We start from the raw sequence: 9,694 nt of genomic DNA on the forward strand, positions 1-9,694 counted from the left end.
AGCAATTAAGAACAAAATGAAGTAAACATAAATAAATTTTCACTTTTTAAAACCCACACAAAACAAAAAATTTGGTATAACCATTCTCACTATAAATATATAAATCCTAAACAATAAATACTCTTCAACTTGACAGTTTTATCAATATGTGGCCACTTGCGGTATATGGGATTTTGTTTAAAACCACCGAGATATGGATTACATTTTTTAAGCAGCACTGTACCAAGAAAAATGAACGAGAATTTTAACTTTACTTTATTCTCTTCTTACCTTCATACTGTTGGGATGATTGTGTTCTTGTGAGAGATGAAATGAGAATGTTGACTTGCAATGTTCAAACTCTGGTTTTTATACTGAAACACCCTCTCCAAGATGTAATTTGTTATTAGCACACAACTGGTTAAGTTACATAACAAACTACAGTTGACTTCAGTTAACCTCTTAGTGGCTTACGATACCGTCGTACTTAACGCTATATTAACAGTAAGAAAGCGGCCATGCAGTTCATAAACGTCGTGAGGTATACATTACGCAACTGGTGGTCGCAGATCACAGCCAACGCTTGTCCGTAATTATTACGTTCTTCCCACCAAACATTCTATTAAAATTTTGTGAAACAAACAATTTTACTTGTTAATAAGGTAGTATTATTATTTGCAAAGTTCCTAAAAAAAATATTTTTATTAAGTATACAAGAAGTTCAAATTTTTCTGCGAATATCAAAATAAGTGTGACGAAAGTTTTATATTATGTATTAATATTATGTATTTATTTTAAATACTTGGTTTTATTTCACCTCTTAAATATTTAGTGATTTTCCCAGTTAAATAATTTAAACGGTGTTTGAATGATTAGAAAAAATGAATTCAAATGACCAATTTGAATAATACCAAATTGTTATCATATTATATCAAAACAATAAAGCGAATTAACTGTGTACAGGTTAGCAATACAACAAAGTTACGATTGTCATAAGTAATAAAATGTATTTGTTTTACTTATTTGCCCGGAAAGGTTTTAGAAAGCATTTATTTGACAAAGATGAATTCTACCAGCATTTTAGTTCTAAATATGCTTAAATACATCAATAGAAAAGGCTTCTCTGATAAGGAATATTAATGTGAACAGAAATTCTCAGTAAATCTCAAAACTTAAAAAACAATTACCATAACGTGCACCATATTGGAGTTTCAGCACGTGGATTCAGCGAAATAAATATCTGAAATAAAAATAACTAACATTATATACAAAATCATTATTTTTAAGTATATTTCTTTCCCGTAATGTTCAGTTATTTCATATTAACACTAGCTGCAGTACCCGGCGTTGCCCGGGCTAAACACATGGAGCTTTATTGTCTGCGAGTTAAAGCAAACTATATGACAGTGCTATATGACAGTGTGTTGGACATAGAGAAATGTCACACAATTACTGTTTGTATTTTAATGACCTATGATTTTTTGTTATCCATGGCGATCGGTTATTTATTATTTATTATTCATTATAAATTATTAAGACCATTAATCGAAATAAAAACTTTCCCATCTCTCAAGTTGGAAAAAATTACACATAAATGCCAATTTTCATCGAAATCGGTTGACTTGGTGAAGAGTTCACTGGAAAAAAACATCAGGACACTGAATTGATATATATATATATATATTAATATTCTGATTGGGTTTCACGGTATTTCCAAGTTTACAAGAACACTTCAATCATAATTAAAAAATACAAAATTACTCAAGTTATTTAGAAAGCTATATTTATGGAACTAAAAAAATACATTTTAATTTTCTTTATTTGAGAATTCAAACATAATATATTTGCTATCATATTTTGGTATAAAATTCAACTCATAAAATATTCGGATTCATTTGTGGTGTTAATAAATAAAATACAAAATTTATCCTCGGGTTACTATCTTAGTCTTGTTTTAATTTCAGTTAATTACATAAGTATTATTTGGGGTGAATATTTTTCGTTTATATAGATTAGAAAAAAAAATGACATATTATTTCTTGAGGTACCTACTTTGCTATTAGGAATATTATTAAATAGTAATGATTTGAAAACTACAGAAACTTAAATCTTATTTATAAGTGAGTGTTGATTTTTTTGCAATGTCATTATTTGTGATAAAAGTAATCATTTGTACCCCCAATGGTTAAGTGGTATGCGCGCAATATCACTTTTGTAGTGGTCAAAACTGAAATATAATCTGTTCGCTTACTATTTTTAATTTTCACCTTGTATTTTGGATTCAATTCATCCAAGAATTCTTACAAATTGACGCATATTTTCAGTTATTTAAGTGTAAGGAGCTTATTTAATTTCAACGTGAACCCACAAAAACCCTCGTGGAGTGTTGCCTAACCTGACAAAGAGAAAAAAAACAGCATTATTAATCCCACGTACATGTTTACTCAGTTTACAACGGAACACAAATTTCTTAAGTCTGAATTTGTGGTAGTTTATACGAAGATTCAGCTGTACGAAACTACGTATACGTAGAACACTTTGTAGATCCAGTTATATGAAACTACGAAGAACACATCGTAGATCTAGTTAGGCCTATATGGAAATACGAAAAACACTTCATAGATCCATATTATCTTTGAAAGATTTGTGCAATAGGAGTGCATGACTTGATGTAGGCTTTTGGACATACGCCATTGCTTAGCACATGTATGTCTGCAGAAGAAAACTACAAAAAAACACAATTGACAAAAAAACACAAATTAAGCAAAAATTGCTGTTGTCAGGATTTAACGCCACACAATATTCCACAACAGGAATATGGTCAACAAACAAGGAAAAAACAAAGAAAAATGAACTAACCGAACGAAAAAAAAACAAAAATGATGACAGCACAAAAACTCCGAACCCAAAAAAATTCGACACAACAGTTGAAACGAGACAAAAAACACAGCAAAACGAAAAGACGAAACAAACACAATAGTTTTCCAAAAAAACAAAAAACAAAAAGAGAAACGAAAAAACCCCCACAAATGATGACAGCACAAAAAATATTGAACCCAAAAAATTCAGCACAACAGTCAAAACGAGACAAAACACGACCAAACGAAAAGACGAAACAAACACAACAGTTTTCTAAAACAGAAACAAGCGACGTTTCGGGAACTGCTATCTGCTCCCGTCCTCAGGCAGAGACGCACATGGTACGGAAACACAGGTGCGACTGTTTTAGAAAACTGTTGTGTTTGTTTCGTCTTTTCGTTTGGTCGTGTTTTTGTCTCGTTTTGACTGTTGTGCTGAATTTTTTGGGTTCAATATTTTTTGTGCTGTCATCATTTGTGGGGGTTTTTTCGTTTTTTTTTTTTTTTTGGAAAACTATTGTGTTTGTTTCGTCTTTTCGTTTTGCTGTGTTTTTTGTCTCGTTTCAACTGTTGTGTTGAATTTTTTTTGGGTTCGGAGTTTTTGTGCTGTCATTATTTTTGGTTTTTTTTTTTCGTTCTGTTAGTCCATTTTTCTTTGTTTTTTCCTTGTTTGTTGACCATATTCCTGTTGTGGAATATTGTGTGGCGTTAAATCCTGACAACAGCAATTTTTGCTTAATTTGTGTTTTTTGTCATTTGTGTTTTTTTGTAGTTTTCTTCTGCAGACATACATGTGCTAAGCAATGGCGTATGTCCAAAAGCCTACATCAATTCATAGATCCAGTGATATGGAACTATGGTGAACCGTTCGTAGATCGAGTTATACGGAACTACGAATAACATTTTGTAGATCCAGTTATACGTAACTACGAAGAACATTTCGTAGATTCAGTTATATTGAATTTTGAAGAAAATTTTATATGTGCATTTTCCTAAATATTCAATAAATTCACTGCAATTACAGACAGTGCTGTGCTATTTTTTTTGCTACAAGTGACGTACATTTCGGCAGCAATATTTCGAGGCTGAAGTAAAGCTAATATAAGGTCTGCAATTGAAATACAAAACTCACAGAAGTTACTTAAAAGTATGCTTAATTTAAATAAACTGCAAACCAATTGCCACATAAAAATAGACTTGACATATTAAAATATTAAATATTTTCCCAGTATTAAATTAAGTGCATATAGGCCTAGAGATAGGTTTAAATTTAAAAAAAAAACTGTTGTTTTAATCAAATTTCAGCTTAAATATATTTTTTCGCAATACGTACAGCATAGGAATAGTATCATTAAGCTTTTTCTTGCCACGTTCAAAAAAATTGTTTCTTTTATGATTACAAGAAGATTTCGACAATTATCGTTACGAAAAAATTTTTTTTAGAAGATGTAATAACTTACAAAGTCCAAGTAAAATATAATTTTAATAAAAATAAAAACAATATTGGAAAATAAGTTTAATAATTGGATTCAATAACGTTCCAAAAATTTGGTATAAACTATAATCTATTATTATTTTTCAATCAATCATATGTTTTATTTTTTAATAATAAAATATAATTTCCATTAAAATAGGAAATTAATTTTCAATGTAATCCAGGAAATGCTAAATTATTTAATGTTATCACTGAGGGATACCTTGTAAGTAAATTTTTTCTTTTGTATACTTAACTTAAAAGTTACATAATTTATGTGTCCCAAAAACCGTTTAGGTACAAAATGTACACACATTGTTCTTTTATATAGTTTTTAAATCTATGTTTAGTTAATGGTGGTAGTTACTGTTTTAATTTTTTTTTAGGTTACGCATTTTTATACTGTCTGTTACAAAAAAAATTAAAATTTCATCATACTCCTAAATAGATTAAATTTGTCATTAGAAAACATATTACAATGAAGAAAATATGGAGAGTCTCATTAAGATATAAATACAGACTAAAAAAAACAACCCTTAATGCGTGTTTCAACATTCAATAGTGATGTTTAATTACATTTTATTACTAATTCGCTTAATTCAACAGGGGTCTGAACTTACCTGTTAACATACTACTAGTTAAAAAAAATTACATTGCGTGAACTTCGTTACACAGAAATATTCTGATATACATTATAAAGTAATTCATGCAAACTATGGCAAAAAACTAATATTTATTTGTACGAGGTACGAGGTACGAGGTACAAGGTACCACACCGAGTTTAAAAAAAAATCGCCAATATCTCTTCCTTTATGACTGATGATACTAATAATAATAAACTTGGTTGACAATATGTAAACATCATAATGCACGTTCAAAATAAAACTATATATATATATATACACACACAACATTATACTAAATTGGTTTACTGGGCTATGTGATTGCGTCAGTGGGTATGTAATATCAGTACTTGCTAAAGGTTTTGAAACTTGCATAATTTTGCTCGTGTGTTAATTTTCACCCTTTGGAATTACAGTTTTATTAACATCAAAACTTTTTTGGAAGTTAAATGTTTCACATGAAAACTCATATAAGCTCAATTTACGATACAAAACAATCTCATGAAAAAATTTTCAAGAAAGAAATAATCCATTGAAGAATATTAGTAACATAAGCGTTGCAACTGGTCATAATACAGATTGTCTATTTGACTTATTTGTAAAGTAACTAGAAAATTGAAGAATTTTGTGAAATAAGACCTGAAGCTCACATTATAAAATTGCAGTAAACCACAACAACCCATTCGCAAATATTTGTAAAATGAAAATAAATAGATATTAATATATAATAGATATTAATATATAAATATATAATATATATAAATATATAATATATATTGGGGGCTACTTAGTCCGGTGCCGGTGCGAGAATTTAGGATGAGGTCAATGACCGACTGAACTGACGTCACAGCAGCCATCTTGGAAGACCTTAAAATTAACAAATCCCTCAAAATTTCTAAAAATTTCCCAATTTGAGGGAAAAAATTCCCGATTGAGGAAATTTTTTTCTGTTAATTCCACAAAAAGGCCAGAGGAGTGAATTGTCCCCATTGAGGCTTAAAATACCTATGGGTAAGCCTCCAATAAGCCTCGGGAGGGGAACTTTGACCTTGACTTTGAACTCGGCCGTCACTGTTGCACTTTCGTTACAATCGCCATCTTGAAAATCCGTAATTTTAATGCTAGAAATTCGATAAAAAATTTAATTAATAAAATTATTTAATAATGTAATTTCGCTATTTTGCATAGTGACGTCACGGCTACCGTCTTGCAAACACATGGTTTTTATGATAGAAAATCGGGAAAAACTGTAAAATTTATAAAAAAATTACTTAATAAAATTTTAATAAAATACATACCTGTACCATTGAGTCCTCGGTTCAAACCCGGCGAAGACACTCGATTACAAATGGCAACAGATCCTGCCTCCACAGTAGCCACTATCAGACCAAACTCCCACCAAGGAATATATTACGTCACCCAGTACTAAGTCATCGTAACAATGTTGTTTTCGCTTGCTGGAGGCCGCTATCTTGGATCCAACTATTGTTTTCGTCTGCTAGATTGCACTGCTACCAAATAAGTTTAATTTTTACCCGATAGAGTGCAGTAGTAATTATTGCAGTGGCGTTCGCCATATTGTTGGCCGTCAGGGCTGTCATATTGAAAATCTGTAGTTATGAAGCTAGAAATTAAAAAAAAAAACAATGTAACAGTCATAAAAAAATTCAACAATTAATTTACTGACTTATTCGATCGATACCCGTCCTCGGTTCGATCCTTGCTCTAACAATACCAGAAAATTGACAGGTTCGAGAAATAAAACAACCTAATTACAAAAAAAAAATTATTGCCTAATTTATACAAAAAAACAAATAAAGTAATGACGTTTCTCGATTTATACAGTCTTAGAGTACGAAGCAAGTACTTTGCATACATTGAAATGTAATTTCGTGGCACTTCCACTTGACGGTTGATTACCACATACAGCACACAGTACAGAGAGTTCTCAGTGTCATTGAGAGGACAGTGACAAATTTCATGATACCTCGCACTAAACATGTTCAAAAATGTCTTGCCACAGAAGAAACATTTTGTTGAATGCGTAAGCATTACTGATGTGTCTTTTTAATCTTCCATGGTGTATCAACTAGTCACAACACTTGTTGCATTGCTATTTAATGCGTTCGTTATTATTATTACAATTGTATATTATTTAATCACCTATTTTCAAGTTTTTGATGTTGTCACAGTACATACAGTCAGGTGATGGAACATGAACTGATGCAGCTTCCAGTATCGTTGTCGCTGGTACTGTTGACAACCATTGTACTGCTGCTGAAGACACTGCAGGAATATACTGCTCCTCTGGAACAGTAGGTGCAACTTTTGACGCGGTTGCCAACAGGATATGAGTCATCGTCGTCGTCGTCGTCGTCGATGCCATCGGGATCTCTGGGGGTGTCAGCAACAGTGCCATCGAGGTCTGCGCTGTTGATGATACAACTTCCATCGAGGTTGTCGTCATCGAGTTGTCAAGAATAGACGATTAACGAGACCCATGCACCAAACCAGTCAAACAAGTCGATGCACACGGCACTAGAGCTAGAGGTGGACTGAGAGTCGCATCGTCCAGTCCACACTTATATACTCGTAGTTACTGACATGAGAAATGAATCAAAACAACAGTCAGTTTGATTTTTGCAAACAGGTTCTGCTTGCACTTAACTGATCCAGTGCAGATTTCATAATGTCTATTTAGACCATATAGTCTCATGAAATTAGTTTACTATATTTGATCCACTGAAACAGTATTCTTTCTGAATTATTCCGAAATCCGCCTCTTTCATATCTGCGAGCGTTGAAAAATGTTGATGAATGATGTATTTGCATTGATGTGACAAACGTCCGTCGTCCATTGAAGTCTCCGAGTTTGCTGACGAAACTTAAACTGATGGAACAGAACCTCTCAACGCCTCCTCTGCAGCTTGTATCTCAGCTGTCGGTATCACAGATGCCAACCGGATCTCGTCGACGACGGTGTATCTGTCATGGAGGTCCCTGCTGTCCCCTAGGACCTCGATGCCAGACCTTCCACCAATACCTGCGATGCTGATGGTAGACAGAACATCAAGATCGTCATTGGAAATCCAACTAAATATCAGGAAAAGAACTCAAGCGAGCCGATCCGCACTGCACCACGGTCAAAGATGGACTGAGGGTCCCTGTCGTCTGGGATTCATACATGATATTATGTTATTTAGAAGTGTTTCATATGTGCATAAAACATTTCAAAATACGAACTCAAAGTAAACTTAAGTTCAAGAGAGAGAAAATTTTTAATTGATGATTGGCCATTTTTTTACTGTTTAATCTGTGGTCATCTTTACTTTTGGAAGGTTGTTGCAACTTTGTTCCAATTATTGTCAGCCATCGTATAGTATGCAAAATTTTGTTATCTAACGAATTCATCGATATCAATGTTGTAGTGTAACATTTTCGTAGTTACCAAGTTTGGAGGGTTTTGTTAAATATTTCTCCGGGAATCATGTTTTATTTATATTTTGGCCAGATGTATTATAATTTGACGATTTTTTTTGTGTATTACCGGTGTATGACCGTGGCCATGAGGTACTCATCATGAGTGGATTCGGCTAGTTCTGGAGTGATCATTTTCCTCTTGTACCATTTGCCAAGAGAATCGGTTAAAATAACATTTATGAAAGAAAATTACAAAATTTAATCTTAAAGCATACAGCATGAGTGCTACTGCTTTAAAAAAACTTTCAGCTACATTCTTAAATTTTAATATCGTTCGTTAAAAAATTAATATAAAAACAATTGTAACTTTATTGTTATTCGTAAGATTTTTTTTAGTACAAAGTAGAGGGCCCCTACTTATAATGAGCATTCATCATAAGTAGAGGGCCCCTACTTATAATGAGCATTCATCATAGTAATGTGTAAGAAATTTTAATACTCCACATATTCCTTGCAAAGCTTATTGTTTTTGTTTTGTTAATTTTCAAATTAAAGTTTATGGTCTGACAACAAAGTGCAAATGTTTATTTTTTTATTTAAAATTGAATTAATATTTTCATTCTTACTTCCATTTTTGCACTTTATTATCATCTTTTATTTGAAAAGTTGTAATCCAGTCAGTGTTTATATATATAATATCTTTATTTAACACAGCAAGATGAGATGCAATTGGTAACCTTGGTGGTCTGTTCTTTTAACCTTTTTCTCTCACTTAACCGTCAGTGAGGCCAGCAGACCAGGACTTGAATGTTATTTTGTATTATTCAGTTTTCAATAATAACCTTTGTTAAAAATTTGGCTATTATGTCACACTATCATGAAAATAAAATTTTATTTCTCTATATGTCTTTAAAAAACAGTCATAAAGTATTTGTACAGAGTTAATTAAGGAGGGTCACATTTCAAGAAATTCTAAAGAGATGTTTGATATTATTATTTCTTCAAGACAGAAATGCTTAACTGAACAATATAAAAAGAAATTATTAAATTATTAACAGAAATTGGAAAAAAATGTAATCCTGGAAACATTATTTTTTTTAGAGCTTATTGTGAGGGCAAGACTCTTCATTAATCAATTAATCAAAAACATAACGTTAATAAAGTGATATGCTATTTTAGTGGAAAACCGGATGACTAATTATAAAAAAATATTCAATTTTAAAAGCTTATATTTACTTCTTTGATCATAAAGATATCAAAAAGTCCTAGAGTGGCCTCGAATGCGAAAATTCTACTGTAATTAATATAATATAAAGATTTGTATTGGTGGTCAATATTTA

The sequence above is a fragment of the Bacillus rossius genome, chromosome 1 (genome assembly GCF_032445375.1).
Source record: "Bacillus rossius redtenbacheri isolate Brsri chromosome 1, Brsri_v3, whole genome shotgun sequence".
Lineage (NCBI taxonomy): Eukaryota > Metazoa > Arthropoda > Insecta > Phasmatodea > Bacillidae > Bacillus > Bacillus rossius.